The sequence below is a fragment of the Myotis lucifugus genome, unplaced genomic scaffold (genome assembly GCF_000147115.1).
Source record: "Myotis lucifugus unplaced genomic scaffold, Myoluc2.0 scaffold_87, whole genome shotgun sequence".
Classification (NCBI taxonomy): Eukaryota; Metazoa; Chordata; class Mammalia; order Chiroptera; family Vespertilionidae; genus Myotis; species Myotis lucifugus.
The window spans coordinates 2,352,122-2,371,361 of record NW_005871135.1 but is presented as its reverse complement, the minus strand read 5'-3'; the positions used below and the strand labels follow the sequence as shown (position 1 = coordinate 2,371,361).

General features: G+C 42.9%; 1 pseudogene; it reads left to right on the top strand.

The window, feature by feature from the left end:
* The first annotated feature begins 18,032 nt into the window (after window positions 1-18,032).
* Window positions 18,033-18,398, top strand: LOC102438212 (annotated as a pseudogene).
* Window positions 18,399-19,240: the final 842 nt, after the last annotated feature.

Here is a 19,240-nt window from a genome sequence, read left to right as displayed (position 1 = left end):
TGCTAAAGAAAGTTTAAGCACTGGGTAACCGGTTGAGTTAGTTGGCCTTTAAGAAATCCTTCATTCAGAAATTATATAATTTTACGGTATTACTAGTAGTAGCTCTGTGACCTGGGGTGATTTACTTAAATTCTATAAATCTCAGTGTTTTCTTGTGTGTGTGTGTTTTTTTAAAATATGTTTTTATTGGTTTCAGAGAAAGGAAGGGAGAGGGAAAGATAGAAACATCAATGATGAGAGAGAATCATCGATTGGCTGCCTCCTACACAGTCACTACTGGGAATCAAGCCCACAACCCCGCCATGTGCCCTGACTGGGAATTGAACTGTGATCTCCTGGTTCATGGGTCAGTGCTCAACCACTGAGCCACACCAGCTGGGCTCAGTGTTGTTGTTTGAAATCTGTAAAATAGATGAGACAGTTGCATCTACCTCAGAGGACTGCTATGTGTGAGGACACAATGAGATGGCACATGCACAGAGTTCAGGACAGTCCCTGGCATGGAAAATGTTTCACATTACTGTTGTTTATTATGAATTTTTAATTATTCATCATACAGAATTTTAAACACTACTGTGCATTTGAGGAAAGGAGAGAGATCACTCCACAAGAAAGATAAGGGAGGGTTTCAAGGAGAGAGAAGCAGTAGAGCTGGGTCCTAAATAACAAGGAAGATTTGATTTGTGGATATTTCAGGTGGGGAGCAAGGGGCGTGTAAGCAAGGGAAGCAGTGTGAATCTGGACATAAAGTAGGGAAAATGCAGTCTGTGCCTTGTGATCAGAAAGAAGCTAAATTTGGTGGGAAGTTATATGTGTGAAGCAACACAGTGGAAAATAATATAAGCCTGGAACTAAAGCAAGAGAAGGGTTAGAATTTGGATGTTATCTGGGAGGCAATGAGGAACAATGATGTTAAAGAAAAAAAGTGATCACTAGGCTTGGTATAATCCTGGCTTCACCGCTTTAGATATTTATGATCTCAGGTGACCACTTTGGCATTTTGAGTTCAATTTCTTTATTGTAAAATGGAAAATACACACACACACACACACACGCACATCCTATATAATAAAAGGCTAATATGCAAATTGACTGAACAGCAGAATAACTGGTTGCTATGATGTGCACTGACCACCAGGGGTCATATGCTCAATGCAGGAGCTGCCCCCTGGTGGTCAGTGTGCTCCCACAGGGGAGCGCCGCTCAGCCAGAAGCCGGGCTCACTGCTGGCGAGCACAGTGGCGGTGGTGGGAGCCTCTCCTACCTCTGCAGTAGTCAGACATCCCCCAAGGGCTCCTGGACTGTGAGAGGGCGAAGGCTGAGCTGAGGGACCCCCCCTCCAGTGCACGAATTTTGTGCACCAGGCCTCTAGTAAATATATATTCACTTCATAGTGCTATTATGAAGATTAAAGAAGAATAAAAATGTGAACACACCTTTAGTGGTGCTCTGCACATAGTAGACCCTGAGTTGATGCTTTTTTTGAAAAAGGAAATTATTTTGAAATAATTTAGAGTTACTGAAGAGTAACAAAGGTAGCACATAGAGTTCCCATATACCTGCCATCTGGTTTCTTCCCCTAGTGTTCACATCTTATATACTGACTAGAGGCCCGGTGCACGAAATTCGTGCATGGGGGGGGGGGTCCCCTCAGCCCAGCCTGCACCATTTCCAATCTGGGACCCCTTGGGGGTTGTCCGACTGCCGGTCCTGGACTGCTGGCTTCTAATTGCTCACCTGCCTGCCAGCCTGATTGCCCCTCACTGCTCTGTGTGCTGGCTTGATCGCCCCTAACTGCCCCCCCCCAGCTAGCCTGGTCACCCCTAACTGCCCTCTGCTGCTGGCCAGGTTGCCCCCAACTGCCCCCTCCCTGCCAGCCTGATCACCCCTTACTGCCCCCCCTGCCACACACACACATCCTATATAATAAAAGGCTAATATGCAAATTGACTGAACAGCAGAATAACTGGTTGCTATGATGTGCACTGACCAACAGGGGCCCCCAACTGCACCCCCCCCCCGCCGGCCTGGTCACCCCTAACTACCCTCCATACCCCGCCCGCCTGGTCACCTCTTACTGTCCCCCCTACCGGCCTGGTCGCCCCCAACTGCCCCCCTCTGCCAGCCTGTTTGTCCCTAACTGCCCCCCTTGCTGGCCTGGTCACCCTCAACTGCCCCCCCTGCCAGCCTGGTTGCCCCACACAGCCCCCCTCACCCACTGGCCTGGTTGCCCCATGCAGCCTGCCTGTTCAATCATTTTGGTTGTCCCTCACTAACCCCCCTGCCAGCCTGGTCAAAGGCAGCCATCTTGTGAGGGTGTGAGGGTTAATTTGCATACTACCTATTTATTATATAGGATGGTACATTTATCAAAACTAAGTAGTTAATGTGCGTATCTAATATGAGTGCGCTTGATTGAACTACAGGCTTACTTGGATTTCACCAGTTTTCCTTTCCACCTTTTCCTGGTTTAGCACCTGGTCCAGGACCATGTTGCATCTGGTTGTCATGTCTTCTTTTCTCCTCCCTACGCGACAGGGTCTTGGTCTTTTCTTCCCGTTCATTACATGCACAAAAGGAATGGTGGACACGCATTTGAAGAACGCTGTTCAGGTATTTTGAGGATGTCCCTGAATTGAGTTTACCTGACTCTAACTTGTGATTAGACTAGAGTTAAGGATTTTGGGGAAGAATATTAGAAGTGTTCACATCATATTGGGGTATATGCAGGGCTGGCTATGTAATTTTCAGGGCTCATTGTAGAATGAAAAAGTGAAGCTGTGTGTTCAAAAGGCAAAAAAAAGTTAAAGGTACTAAAATATAAAACTTTCCCTTTTTCTCTACATTTTCCCTCTTAACTTTTATTTGCCATTTATTTAATGCCACCCTAAATGAAGAAAAGATAACATTTTACATGATGCAGTGAATGTTATTGTTTATGTTTATATTGTGCAATGACAGTTTTAAGGAAAAATATAAGAACATTTAACTTGCATGCAGATTCATCAAAATTGCACAGTTTGTATTTTGAAGTCTGCACATGCGTTTTATTCTTACTCAAAGAGCAGAGTGATTCTACCATCACTCTCTACCTTCTGCTCATTCATGAATACGAAAAGACTAAAAGGAAAAGGAACAGTGGTGGCCTTGTATTTCACTTTCCTTCTGTTACCATTTTTAATGTCAGTAATAGACTGAAGCAGGGAAGTAACATGAGTAAGAAAGGATAGGATAGGGTTTCTTGGTGATATATGTTTTATAGAACCATTGCCTTCCTTCAAAGCAAGTCTGATTCCAATGGGAAGTGTGACTTCTAAAGGCTGTCAGTGTCCCTGCTTGCTCAGTTGTAGGTGTAACACCTGTGCTTTGTACTTGCTTTGAGTCTCGCTGAACTTCCATGCATCGTGAGTCCTCGGAACCCTGTGCTCTTGGGGCATCCGCATGCTGTCTGTAAACAGGGTGGCAAGGCATGGTGGGCATGCATATTGCATGTATCTCTTCTGCTAACACACATGCTTCGTTTTTCCATTTGGCTTAATTTACAAAACACAAATTCAAAGAGAAAAGCATTAAGGATTTCTATATGCCAAAAGCTGAGCTGAAAGAAGGGTGGGGCTCCTCAGAGGGCGGAGGCATGTGTGGCTGCACAGGCTGCACACCCACACAGAAGCTGGCCCTGCTACCTGACATCAACCTCACTGTTGACCTTTAATCGTTTGGTTAAGGGGGCGCCTGCCAGTTTCCTCCATTATGAACCTAGCACCTTTCCCTTGCCACACTCTACTTGTTAGAAGCAAATCCCTAAATTTGAGAGGAGGGGAGTGAATTTCCATCTCTGGAGGGAAAAATCTCAAAAAAATTAGGGACACACGTTGAAACCCCCATAGTAGTTAATAAGCATTTTGGAGTAGCTAATGCTGTTTGAATCCCATAACTCAAGGACCGATTTTGGTATCCCATGACCCACACACATCCTGTCTCCAGATCTGTGATCCCACAAGGCTGACAGGAATGTAAAAGTAAAAGATAAATCTCCCTGCCCTCCGAATGCTGGTCACTCACCAGGAAGAGGGCCTAGGTCTTGGGACAGAAGTGACTCTCAACCCATTTTCCTTGAAAATCTCTCCCTTCATCGGCTAAGAGCAGCATGTACTGAGATGAAGTTATATGCATAGCATCCTCTTCTCCAAGTGGATGCCTGGGAGTCAGTAATTATCGGCCTCGGTGCAGGCAGCTCCAAGCCCCCCATCACCCTTGGCCATCCCAGCATCTCCGCCTGTCCACATTTGCCTCATCTGTCAGATGCTGTCGGCACAAGAAGCTGAGTGCAGGAGAATTATTTCCATGACTTCCTGCTAATTTCAGTACTGTATTCATCCAAGGCTCTCAAAACTGTTCATCAACAGGAATCTGCTAACCTGAGGCTGGGTCACGGAGGGACAGCCTATAGATCTGGGGGGATTGGTGACAGCTGCTGCCCTCTCTCTGAAGAGCATTGGTGTAGATGTCATGGTGGTTGGTGACAGGAGGAGGGACAAGATGGTCTTTTAAGGTCTCTTCCAATCTGGGAAGTCTATGAATATCGCCGCCAGCTGAGAGTGATTCTCTATGCTTTATTCATCATGAAAGTGACGCAAATCCAGAGAAGCAGCTCTCTGAAAGCGAGGTGGCCACTAAACCAGGCAGTCAGACACTTAGCACTCTGAACACACATGCTGAGGAAAGTCCTTTAGTTTACAAAAAAAAGGGGGTCATTTTAGGTAAAGATGGAAAAAAATAGTGTACTTGGTAACACATGGGAATAGACTAACTGCTTTTAAGTTCCATAGCAGTGAGCTGTGGCTTCCAGGGAAAGCTATTGTAATTCTAGAGTGTACTAATAGAAGTAAAATCTTTTGGATGAGGAAGGATAATTCCTCTCTATTCCTCCCTGATCAGACCTTATCTGAACCATGTTGCTTCATTTTATACCTGGGAGGTTAGGAGAAACTGAAGATTTAAAGAGGAAGGTACTGCAGATAGTGAAGGGTCTCGGAATCATGCAAATGAAAAAGTCAGGCATGTAAAGCCTGCAGAACTGGGGATGTGTGGACGTAGGACTGTCAGTGTCCCCGCTTGCTCCGTGGTAGGTATAACACACATGTCTTGTACTTGCTTTGAGTCTCCTGAACATCCATGCATCATGAGTCCTTGGAATCCTGTGCTCTTGGGGCATCTGAATGTCTTAAATGGGGTGGCAAAGAATGGTGGGCATGCATATTGCATGTATCTCTTCTGCTCACACACGTGCTCCACTTATGGTGGGCAGTGGTGGCATAGTGGCTCCTATCACACTCATTGGAGGTGGCCTGAGATCATATACATCATGGGTGCTGAAAAGGGATTTAAACAGCAGGGGACCTATTCTAACTGGAAAGTCTCAATAGTGTACAAAAACCAATTTTTTCCATATTTATCTCCAAACCTGTAACAGCTCTAATCAAGATCTTAAGATTGTTTTAAGAGTTTTCAAATATGTAGCAGAGTTAAAATAAGTTTGTATACCCACCACCTGCATTTTATTATTAATACATTGTTTGATAGCATTGTTGGGATACCATTCACATACCATACAAGTAATCTATTTAAAATATACAATTTAATGCTTTTTTGGCATATTCACAGAGTTGTGCAGCCATCACAATTGATTTTGGAATATTTTTATCACTTCACAAAAACCACACCCATTATCAGTCACTCCCCTTCCCATTCCCAGTTCCCATGTCCTTGTCACCATCCCACAGCCCTAGGAAACCAGTCTATTTTCTGTCTCTATAGATTTGCATATTCTGTTCCTTTCATGTAAATAGAATCATACTATATGTAACCTTTTGTGACTAGCTTCTTTCACATAGCAGAATCTCTAAGGGTCATCCGTGCTTCAGCCTGGATCATAACTTCATTGCTTTTTATTATCCAACTAGAGGCCCAGTGCACGAAATTTATGCATGGGGGGTCCCTCAGCCTGGCATCCCCCATCCTGTAATCCAGGACCCCTCAGGGGATGTCCAACTGCCAGTTTAGGACATCCCTCTCGCAATCCAGGACTGCTGGCACCTAACTGCTCTCCTGCCTGCCTGATCACCCCTAACCACTCTGCCTGCCTCCCTGATCACCCCGAACTGCTCACCTGCCTGCCTGATCGCCCCTAACCACTCGCTGGGGGGCAGCTGGCTGGCGTTAGGGGCCGTGGTTGTTCTAGTCTCTGGTTGTTCTGGTCGTTCTGCCATTTTGGTCGCTGGGCTTTTATTATATAGAATAATGCTCCATTGTGTGGGTGTGCCACATTCCATTTATCCTTTCATCAGTTGATGGCCATATGGGTTGTTTCCACTTTTTGGCTCTTATGACTAATGCTGCTAAGAACATTTGTATACATCTTTTTGTGTGGACATCTGTTTTCATTTCTCTTGGGTTTAGATCTGGGAGTGGAGTTGCTGGGTCATATGGTAACTCTATGTTTAACCTTTTGAAGAACTGCCAGACTATTTTCAAAGCACCATAACATTTTACTATATTTGTTCTATAAAATATGTACCCATCCGTTAATTGATTTTTTTTTCATTTCTAAGGAAACTGCAAGCATCTGTACATTCATTCTAAAGACTTCAGCATTCATGGCATTAACAGGATTCAGTATTTACTTATAATTTTTTCTTTTGTTTTTAAATTGACAGGCAAAGCAATGCGCAGATCTTGAGGCATGCACTGAGATTTAGCAAATGCATTTCCCTGTGCAACCCAAATCCCTGTCAAGAGATAGAACATTCCCATTATTCCAAGAAGTTTCCTCATGCCCACTCTCAGCCAGTCTCTTAACTCACCCTCTTCCCAGGTACAGCCACTATTTGGGTTTCTTCCCACTACAGATTAGATTTGCCTGTTCCAGAATTTCTTATGAAATGACTTACACGGTCTGTACTTTTAAAAGGTAAGGCTTCTTTCACTCAGTCTAATGTTTTGAGCTATCAGTAGTTCATTTCTGCTCATGGATTTGCTGGATCATGTGGTGAGTATATACTTATCTTTCTCAGACTCTGTCAGAACTTTTCCCCATAGTAGTTGTGCTACCAAGAATGTAAGAGAACCTGGTTGCTCCACGTCTTGGATCATGTCTAATGTTATCAGCATTTTAGCCATTTTGATGGGTGTATGGTTACATCTCTTTTTGTGGTTTTAGTTGGCATTTCCAAGATGACTAACAATAATGAACTCTTCATCATTTTCTCACTGGTCATTTGTACATTTCTTTTGTGAAGAATCGACAAATACTTTGCTAGCTCTTTATTGTGTGTCTTTTTATTATTGAGTTATAAGAATTTTTTTATTTGCCCTAGATAAAACCCTTTGAGTCTCTATGATTATTTTTTTCATAGTCTATGGCTTGTCCATTCATTTTTTTTAATGGTATCTTTTGTGGAGCAAAATTTTTAAGTTTTGAAAGTCTTATTTATCACATTTTTTTCCTTTATGGCTATGATTTCTATGAGCTGTTTAAGAAAACTTTGCTTATTCCTGATCTTGAAAATAATGTCTTTATTACTTCAGATGCCTTTTGGGTAAGTGTTGACATTCAGGTGTTTTTTTTTCCATGTGCATATTCAATTTCTTCACTACCATTTGTGGAAAAGTCTTTTTCTTTTACTATTGGATTGCTCAGGTGCCTTTGTTAAAACAAAAATAAGATGAACGTGGGTCTATTTTTGGACATTCTATTGCATTGACCTGTCAATACCAATGCCAGTACCATAGAGTTTGGTAGTTCGGTCTTCCTAATTTTTTCTTAACGACATATTTTAGTTTTCAGAATACAGATGTGATACATGCATTCAAAAATATCTTCCTAATATTTTACATTTTTATGTTATTATAAGGGGAATTGTTTTTGAGTTTTATTTTCCAATTGCATATTTGTACGTATACCAATGAAATTGATTTCTAAAGAAAGCCTAGAGTCCTACAATCTTGCTAAATTTACATATTGCATCTTGTAATAACTTTTTAGATTCCTTATGGCTATCTTTGTAAACAATCATGTCATTTCCAAATAGACAGTGTACTTCTTCCTTTCTAATCTTTATGCCTTTTACATCCTTTCACTGTTATTGAAAATGGTCAGAATTTGCAGTACAATGTTGAATAAAAGTAGTGAAAGTGGGAATCCTCATCTTGTTTCTGTTCTTAGAGGTCAATACAATACCATTAAGGATGTCTCTCAGTTTTATAGATGCCCTTATATAGATTGAGGAAGTTTTCTTGTATACTGTATTTTCTGAGAAATTTTATCATAAGTTGATGTTAGATTTTGTAAAAACCGGTGTTTTCTGCATTTATTGAAATAATTGTAGGATTTTCCCCCTTTATTCTGTTTATATGGTGAACTACATGCTTTGATTATTTTTATTTAGGTGAAATTTACATATCATTAAATCAACCATTTTAAAGTGAACAATTCAGTGAATGTAAAATCAACCTTGCATTCCTAGGACAAGCCCTTTATGTGCATGGTAAATTATCCTGTTTGGGAATTGTATTTGATTTACTAATACAATTACTTTATTAAGGATTTTTGTGTCTATGCTTATGAAGGGAATTGGTCTGTAATTTTTTTGTAATGTCTTTGTGGGTATAAAAGTTATGCTAATCTCATACAATGCATTGGGTTTTATTTCATGTTCCTCTGTAGTTTAAGAGATATTGTGAAATATTGCTATTATTTTTTCTTAAATATTTGGTAGAATTAATCAAATAAAGACTTCTGAGCCAAGAGTTTCTATGTTATAAGGTCTTAGATTAAAAACTTAGTCTTGATAATAGGGTATGTTTCATCCATATTAATTTGGGTCAGCTGTATTATTTAAGGAACTTTTTTGTTGATTCCAAGTTGTCCAGTTTGTTGGCATTAAGTCATTTATATACTATTCTCTTATTACCTTTTTAATGTCTGTTAAGATCTGTAGTGATAACTTCTTTTTCATTCTATACATTTGGTAATTTGTGCTCTTGTACTTGTGTCTTAATTATTCTGGCTAAGAGTTGATCAATTTTGTTGTTCTTTTAAAAGAACCAGCTTTTGGCTTTGTTAATTTTGTATTCCATTGCCTTCTGCTCTTTGGTATTCCCTTTCCTCTATTTACCTTGAGTTTACATTGCTCTCTGTTCCTGTTTTTTTAAGGTGATACTTAGATCATTGCTTCTAGGCATTTGTATCATTTTAATATAAATATTTAAAACTATAAATCCTCCTCTGAGCATTGCTTTAGCTACATCTTGCATGTGTGTGTGTGTGTGTGTGTATGTATCGATTTGAAGTACTGGGAGAGATACTTGCAACTGATATTACGGACAAAATATTTATATATAGAATATATAAAGAGTTTTTAACAAATCATTAAGACAAGGCCAAAAACATACTTGAGAAATTTGTCAAAGCTATAAGCCAGCAATTAAAAAATGGTCAGTTACCATATGAAAAGCTGATCAACATCTTCACAATTAAAGAAATGAAATGGAAGCACAATGGAGATACTACTTTTCATTAAGCCAAGCAAGTCTTCATGTTGCATCTGTATCTGCTAGGCAGATGACACCTGCAAAAATGGTCTAAATTGACCTTCTCCTCATCCTTATAGTAGATACATTGATACATGTTCTGTGTCTGTTGTCATTTCCTTGTAGCTGGTGGGTAAGCAGGAGGGTGGCTCATTTCTCAAGGAGACACCAAAAGGAGACAATTGCTGCTCCCTGCTCTAGCACACAGTGAGGATGGGCTGTATTGGTTTTCTATTGCTAGTGCAACACATTACCCCAAACTCAGAGGCTTAGAACACAGAAACTTGTTATCTTACAGTTCTACAGGGTAGAGGTCTGACAGGGATCTCGCTGGGCTAAAATCAAGATGCTGACAGGGCTGTACTGCTGGAGGCTCTAAGGGGGAATCCGCGTCCTTGTTCATTCCTCAGCTCATGGCCCCTTTCTGCCATCTTCAAAGCCAGTGACGTCGAATCTCTCTGAGCACTCTTCTGTGTACACTCCCTCTGACCAGAGTTGGGAGGATTCGTATGATTAGATTGAACCCACCTGGATGATGCAGGATGGTCTCTCCATCTCACGTCCTTAACTGTCATCCCATCTGCTAGTTCCCTTTTGTCCTGTACGGTAACATGTCCATAGGTGCTGGGAATTAGGACTTGGACGTCTTTGGGGACTATCATTCTGCCAACTGCTCGGAAGCTTCATTGCTAACTCAGTGGGACTTTTAATATGTTCAGATGCAATCACCTGCTGAAGGCTTCTTCCTGCAGGCTGTAGGCTGACAAACTGGCCCCTTCAGTGAGAACACTGCATGTCTCCTTGCTGCCTTGATGCGAGTTAAATTAGTCCTCATGCCTTTAAGTTTGTGCTCTTTACTAACGTCAGAGGCACTCATATCCTTTGCCTGTGCCTATTGACATCGCTCATCATAACAGTCCTGTGAAAACCATGCAACTCATTCAAATAGCAAAAAAAGAATCTTAAAAATTGATGATATTCTGTGTTGGTAAGGACTCAGAGAAATGGTATCCTATATAATGTTGGTGAGTTTGTAAATTGGATCTGGCTTTTTTTGGAGGGCAGTATGGCAGTAATCTACCAACATTCCAAACATCTGACTATTTCTTAGGTGTCTAATCCTACAGAAAACATTGTCACACTATGCGAAGGCGGGTTCAAAGATGTTCTCGTTGACATTTGGTTTGCTAAGGCATCCAGTAGTTTCTCCTTATCTGCAGTCTCGCTTTCCACTGTTACAGTGATCCATGGTCAACTGCGGTCTGAAAATATTAAAGGAAAAATTCCAGAAATAAGCAATTCATAAGTTTGAAATTGCGTGCCACTCTGAGCAGTGTGACGAAATGCTGTGCTGTCCGCTCCGTCCAGCTCCACCCTGCTTCGTCATCCTTTGGTTCAGCCTCTGCATGCTGTATGTGCTCCTGATGCGTTAGTCACTTGGTAACCTTCTAAGTTATCAGATCCACTGTCCTGTTTTTATAGTGCTTGCGTTCAAGTGATCCTTATTTTACTGAAAGGTGCCCCCAAATTGCAAGGGTAGTGATGCTGCAATGCAGGTGTGCCACAGAGAAGCCATAAAGCGCTTGTCATGTGTAGTCAAGAGGTCTCCATCCTGGTCTGACACTAAGCACAGTGCCTATGGCATTCACCCACTTCATCTCATCAAGGAGGCATTTTATTATCTCATGTCATCCCAAGAAATACAAGATGTTCTAACAGAGTGAGAGAGACCACATTTATAAATCGTTTATTGCAGTATATTGGTATAATTGATCTATTTTATTATTAGTTGTTTTAAATTTATAAATTTTATCATAGGTATGTCTGTATAGGAAAAAAACATAGTATATGTAGGGTTCATACATTCATGATCTCAGGGGTCCTTGGAACATATGGGTAAGGGGGGTACTGTACCTGGAAGAATTGCAGTGATCATTAAAGGAGCTAATGTTAAATGTACTCTGGCAGATTCACACTTAGGAATACAAAAGACTTTAACAGGCTAAAATAGATCTATGTAGACCAAAATGAACTGACCAAGATATAGCAGAGTACAAGAGCAAGCTGCCATCTGAAAGAATATGGTCGTGTGTATGTGGAACACATGCATAAACATAAAGTCATGAAAAGATGTGGAAAGATAGAAGCAAACTTTCAACAACGATTTCCATTGTGGGGAGAATTGATTATGGCATTAGGTGTGAGGATTTTAAAGGCAGTCTTTCATTTTTATTTGTAATTTAAAAATTGTATTATAAAATGTATTTTAAGATGAGGGAATTTAAAATGATGGCATACAATAGAGAAAACAAACCCATTCCAGAATCATAGAATCAAGAGATTATTTCCACTGATCTTACTCTAGGGATAAGGATTATTATGAACTGACTTTCCCAATAACCCGCAGCTCACTGATACCAGGCTTGAAGCAGGAAGAGAGATCTCAGTTCATTCATAACCGTAGCCAATATGGCATTGCTTGTGAGCCACAGGCACGGTTTCTAGACACTTTGCTGAGTCCCTGGGTTTTAAATGCAGCCTCAGTTCTTCACTCTGCAGCCACACCATGTACTTTTGTTCCTCCCACAAAGGGTGAATGCTCTTTCCTGCCTCTTCAGTCTGAGCCTGACCATGTGATTTGCTTCGGCCAATGGGATGCTAGTGGTCCCAGGTGTTTGAAATGTGCTTGTTCAGTGGGAATTGTCCTATTGAGCTGCTGCCATCTCCAAGAATAGAGCCTCCCCCAGGTAGCTGCTGTCCCTTCACACTGGGCTCTAGAATAAACGCCAGGGGAGCAAAGTCACCCCAGGTGACAACAGACATGCTGCATGGAGAAGAATCGCCCCAGCTGACCCACAGGTCCATAAGTTAAATAAAGAGTTATTCTTCTATGCCCCTGAGACTTTGTGACTTTTTATATGTCCTTTATATCGATCAAGTTCAACCAGAGAAGCAGACCCCAGAGTACATATGCACTCGCACACGTGTGCACACACACACATGCATATACATACACATCTCTGTTACAGTATCTGACCTTGTAGAATTATGAGAGCTGGTTAAGCATCTTTCTAAGGTGTTTTCTCCACATCCATTGCTGGAGCCCAAAGCCTAGAGGGCTGGAAGTCAGGAGGAGAAGATGGATATAAATTTGGGGATCTAAAGTTGCAGGTTCAACTTACAAGCATAAACTGGACCCCATGAGAATGGACTGAAACCCTTGTTATTTCTGAACTGCCTTTGGCCTTGGTGATGTAGGTATTCTGCAGAAGGAATTGGCTTCCGTTGTCACAGAGGCGAACATATGCACCTGGCCCAAGAGTGGGAGGCGTTGAAGGAGGACTCAGGGGAAGGTCTGCTGCTTATGACATGGCGCCTGCTCCCTTTCCGCCCTCCGGAACAGCCGAGGGTCTCCCTTGTGCCATATCGCACCCAAAATCATACAAGAAAGGGGATTCTGGAAAGAGTAGTTCAGACTAGCCAACATGAAACATTATAGAGCCTTCATAGTCTCTGAGAGTCCCATTTAATAGGTAAGGAAAGAGTGTCCTCAGGGGTGTGTGGGACATGACTCATACTCACGCTGATAATTGGTCAAAGGGAAGCTTGACTCAAACCTCCTGATCAAGCGCCACGTGATTCCCATCCCACTAATTATGAGTAAATCTTTCATACCATTTTGATCTGTGACAGTGTCTCATGAGTGAGCGAGGGGAAGAGTTGTTGAGGGGCTGGGGCATTTAGGGGAAGGCCGACCTAGGGGTGCAGGAGAGCAGGCCTCAGGAGCAGCCAGAAGGCGGTGGGTTTTTAACCCTTTGAGTGCCAACCAATATCCTAGAAACTATGCTAAAATTGCCACGGCATTTTTGCTGATTTTACAGCAGTTTAGGAAATCTGCACTTAGGTGCCATCTGTCAATAAAGAGTGAACTACTAGCATCTAATAGTGACCCTGCAGGAGGAGCACGATAGCGCTCCCGGCACTTTTGGCCAAAGACAGGAGGAGCTCGATGGTGCTCCCCGGCACTCTAGGGGTTAAGGAGTGAGAGATAAACGGAGAACACACCTCGATCTAGTCCCTGTGTTTCTCCATCCTGCGTGATGATTTGAAGTCTGATAAACCTTGTGAGGGATGGGCAGGCGAAGGTGACGCGCAGGGGTGGGAGGGTGCAGTGCAGGAGGGATCGGTCCAGAGCAGCAGGAAAGACACCGCGTGGTAGAGCCAACAATGAGATCGTCAGTGTGGGGCTTGTGCAGCCAGCAGGGGCCCCTGTGGGCAATGGTGGCAGAGTTCTGTGGTGCTTGCCTGAGAGCAAGCTGTATGGCCAGAGCAAGAGCTCGAAGTGGGTAGGAGTCCAGGGCTAGGTCTCTCACCCACCAAGTAGAGAGGGAAAGGAGAAAGGAGTGTGCACTTATGTCTCTAACATCCTGGGGGCAGGGGTAGGGGGGGACGCGCTGCAGGGTAGACATGCTGTCGGAGGGTGTGGGAGCCCTCACTGCTTTGGTTACCACTTTAACACTAACTAGCATGGTCCTCGGCATGGCACATGGTAGTCACTCAGAAAGCTCCTAGGAATGGATGACTGTGTATCAGAGGCGTTGGTACAAAAGAGCTTCAGATTCGAAATTCCAGCTCCATTACTAATGGGTTATAAATCCTTGAGCAGTGTAGGTGATCCATCTTGGCCTCCATCTCTTTATTTTGGCCTCTGTTTCTGTCTGTAATATAGGAATACAGTGTCACTCGACATCTAGGTAAACAGTGAAAATGCAAGTGGTGGAGGATGAATACATCTGGCTCATAGTGGATCAGGTTATTTTCCTGCCTTTCTGGTTAGAATCGCAAGTCAGGGGCCTGAATATAATCAAAAGACACAGTTGTCAAAGCTGAGGTCTTACACAAGGGCTTGGGTGCATGAAAAGCGCCCCGGTGGAGGCGAAGGAAAACGCTGGGTGGGAGCTGAGTTGCCTTTGGAGCTCCTGAGGGTTAATGAAGGACTCACGTACACTCCCCACCCCAGCCCCCAGGTCAGGCTGGCCCCAGAACTGGAGCAGGTTGGGAGCAGGCAGGTCTGTGCGGGTCCCATGCTCCAGAGCTGCCTGCCTCTGAGCCAGGGCCCGAGGGGAGGTGGCGGTGGCTGCGGCAGGCTGTGAGTGTAGGATGATGCAGTGGGGCTCAGAGCAGAGAGCAGCTAAGAGACTGCCTGGTGATTTACAGCCTTTAAATGGCTCTCCCCTTCTACAAAACTCTTAATTTAATAGACAAACATCTTGGGATAAGGGCTCACTAGAGACAGAACTGATGGGATAAATGCTGGAAGATTAAAGACCTGCAGAGGGGAGTACATAATTCTATTATGAAAATGAGAAAGAACTTTTTCTGCCAGGTAGCCTTCCCATCCCCTCCTCCCAATGGCAAACCTGGGACTGACAAGCGAGCCAGGATAGTGACTGTTTTAGGAGAACCAACTCAGTTGTCATGCTTAGTTGCTGCATTGCTCATCGTCTCCTCACCTGAATATTTTTCAGGTGAGGAAACTGAGTCACAAGGAGTTGAGGTGTCTCTCCAAGGTCAGCTGTCAGCAGGGTTAGTCCTAAGATTTTGGTGTCTGTCCATTTATTCCACAATAGACAGTAAACTCCTCGCTCCATCTTGCACACTGCCATCCCCTCGGTAGCTAGCAGAGTCCGCACACATAGTAGGCTCTTCATAAAAACTTGATGAAGAAATGAAGTATTTGTGGGGCTTTCAGGAACACTCCCTGGAAATCCATCCCTCTCCCCTGAGCAGGTGGCCTGAGGTTAGTGTGAGGGAGTTGACTGTTTTGGTCCTCATCTCTTCAGTGCCTGCTTTCCCATTTGAATATCGCCCACTTCCAACCAGCCCGTTGTTTGTCTCAGAGTTACCGTTCCTCATCCCAGTTACCTTTCTATAAGCCAGGCATCAGACCCTGGTCTGTACATAGAAGTTGGAGAGCCAAAGGAGAGGTGGGCTGGCTCAGGTAAGACAGTGGATCACCTAAGTTGACTATGAGTAGGATGGATGTGGAGTTGGAAGGCGATCCAAAGTCATGAATTTGATGTTGTCAAGCTAATTTTCAGTCTAAACATTAATAAGTGTGTAGACTACAGACAAAATATATCAGAATTGGCAGGAATGATAGAACACACAAGATTAGGGGAACTGGAAACATTAAGTATGTAGAAAACCCAGACCAGGCTCTTTGGAGAGGAATCTGACCTAGCCATAACCCCCAGGGGTTCCTTTATTTGTATGTCAGTAATGATACTTTGAGTCTTGATCTGGCAGTAAGAGTGTAGGAAGGAACCCCTCTAAGTTCACAAACAGACATTGGTGGACACTGGTCACAGTGATATACCAAAGTTCAAGTTCTATGTACTTTGACTGTGTGCATGACCTAGAGCCATTTATGTAACCTATATACCGTTCCGTTTCCTGTTTTATACAGTGAGCATGACCTTAGTATCCACCTCAGTGGGTCGGGAGATTAATGAGATAGCAGAATGCCTGGCCCGCCCTGATGCTCAGTGGGAGTTAGCTAATGTTATCACCTACATGTGGCGAGGGGCTGCTTTATTTTTGGTCTCTTCTCCCTCTTGCTCATCAAAGCAACCTCAGAAGGCCATCACTATTGGCTATCAGCCCAGAGCTATTTTAGGGAAAGTGCTTTATGGACCCTCCTAGTTTTAGAATGGGTAGTCTCATTTCAAATACTACTACACCTTCTGGCATTTGACTTCCATTGAGAATTTAATTTGTCTTTACAACACTGCGTTCCCTATCATCAACATTTGTCTAGAAGATTCTCTTATTTTTCTTGTGTATTTTCTTTTATTTTTTTAGAAATCAGGTTATTTTGTTCATTGATAGGTGATAGGTATTCATTGACCACCTATTATGTGCTCAATGTGGTATCTTTTTTTTTTTTACACCTGCGTTACCGTTTGACAGGTGTACCGCCCAATGTGGTATCTTTTATATAACTTACAATGTCTTATCTTTGTACACTATAGTAATTTTGAAGATTAATAAAAATAATTCAGGTTATAATTATGTTATATGTAGACTTCATTCTTGATCTTAGTTTGCAACACGTTAGCTAACAGCAGGAGTACAAGGAAGGTTTATTGATTAAAACCTTCCATGGTATGAAGTTTGGAGGAACAGCCAATAATAATAATCAGGATTCAACAAATGCTTGGTAAGTGAGAACACAGGGTCAAATCTAAGTAGATCAAATTAAATATGGACCAATCTCAAGTATTCACTTGGGTTCAAATCCCCAACTCTATAAATATAGGCTGAGGAAGCTATTGTTTAGAAGAAAGATCGGTTAAAAGTCTGAGATTGTAGTTTTATGTAATTGTGGCATGAGTCAGCAGTGCACTTTGACTGGAACCAAAAGCCTCAGTGCTACTACAGGCCAACCTAAGAGTAATTTTCATGCTTGGTGGAGGTAAGTGATAACTTTCTCTTACTTAACCTTGGTCCAACAATAGCTGCAGTTCTGAGTTTAATCTCAGTTTTAGGTTTCAGTGATGATGAACCAGAGTGTGGGCCACCATGTATAAGAGGAAGAGGAAATCAGATACCCAGAATGACTGAAGGAACTTCAGATTCTTACCTGGAGAGGGGAAATTTTGGGAGAAGTAACTTGGTAGCAAACATCTGAACACTTGTGCAGGAAGATACTAAATGTTAGAATTGTACAATAGATAGAAATTGCAGAAAAACGGGTCAGCTCAATATGAAAAATAATTTCCTAAAAATTAGCTTTCTGCTCCAGCAGTTATCTGCCTTTTCAGTCCACCAGTCATACAACCATCCGGTGTTACAGAGGGTGTTGGGGGTGATAGAGAATGTTGGAACAGAATTGTATAAAGTCCAAGACCATATCTTAGACATTTACATGCATGGTACATCTATTTGTTAAATGGAGAATTAACAGCTAGCAAAATTGCTTCTTTGAGTAACTGATACGCTTAATTTTTTAAAAGGCAAATTTTCATTACCATGGAGGGATGGATTTTGAATGGGTTAATTAAAATTTTTCAATTGGAGGAAGGATGGATAGAGAAAGGTAGTTCAGCAAAGTTGAGGACGTGAGCCATACCATGAAGTGTGAACAAAATAATGCTGATTATACACTTACATAGAGCATTTCAGAATTTATAAAACCACTCGGCTCCATGAGTTGTGATCTAAGCATCACCTACGAAAGTGATACAGGACGATGCTGTCCTGTTACTGCCTCCTTTTAACCGATGAGGGAACTGAGGCTCAGCCTAGCGCATGAATTGGCTATGATGGCATAAAATTGAATTTCAAAGACTAGATGTTTTTGTGTTTTTTTCCTAAATCCTAAGTTTGAAAAAAAAACCCACAAACAACTCTGAAGAGGCCCTTCCTCGGCCGCCAAAATGCCTTACCTTGCCTCCTACCTGCTGGCCACCCTCGGGGCAATGCCTCCCCCAGCACCAAGGACATCAAGAAGATCCTGGACAGCGTGGGCATCGAGGTGGATGAGGGTCTGCGCAACAAGGTCATCAGTGAGCTGAACGGACACAACGTCAAACATCGAAGATGTCATTGTCCCGGGTATCGGCAAGCTGGCCAGTGTTCCCAGAGGGGCTGTGGTGGTCTCAGCTGCCCCAGGGTCTGCAGCTCCTGCAGCTGGTTCTGCCCCAGCTGCTGTAGAAGAGGAGGAGGAGGAGGAGGGGGAGGAGGAGGAGGGGGGGGGGGAGGAGGAATCAGATGATAATTTGGGATTTGGCTTGTTTGATTAAGTCTCTCGTTTCCCGTTTCTCTACAAATATAACCCTTTTTACATAAAAAACAAAACAAAACAAACCCTTAAAAAAAAAAACAACTATCACACCAATATGGGACTAAAGAAGGGAGAAATTCTTACTTTTAATATGGCACAGGCTGGAAATAGAAGTAATTTCAAGACCTGTATTTTAAATAAAATAAAAATGAGGGTATCATTCCAAGCAAGAAAAGCTGAGAAACCATGAGGAGAAAAAAAATGAAGGAATTTTGGTTAAAAAAAAAAGCATTCCTATGGCAGTTGTGCAGGGTGGGGAGCACAGCCACGAGGGGGCTGAATTCTGGATGCTTGTCCTGGACTTGATGCGGCTGGCCCACAGTGAGGCTGGAGGAAGGGGGACAGCATGACGCTTCCTTTGGGAGCTAGGCATGGCTGCTTTGCTGTGGTGAACAGTTAGTTTTGGAAATTATACACTATGGAGGCAGGTGATTTATTTTTTTATAAATTGTGAGCACTGAATTGAAATTGAAGGGGAAAACAGCATCTGAACTGATGAGGAAGGAGTAACCAGGGAGTGCCTGCCTGGGGCCCATGTGACCAGAACCCACTGTCACCTGACGAGTCCCGTGTGCTGGCCAAGAGCTTTACAGGATGGTTTATGCCTGAGTCCCCCACCCCGCTCCCTAGCACCTTCCAGTCGGTTATTGTAGCACACGTCACAGTGTGTTATAATCACCCCCCTCTGCCTGCCTGCTCTGCTTCAGCGGGGGAGCCAGCCCTGGGCCTCAGCGGGCTCTGGACGCCTAACCATGGTGAAGTCCAACTCTGCTGCATTGTTGGCGCCTGAAGAAGAGAATT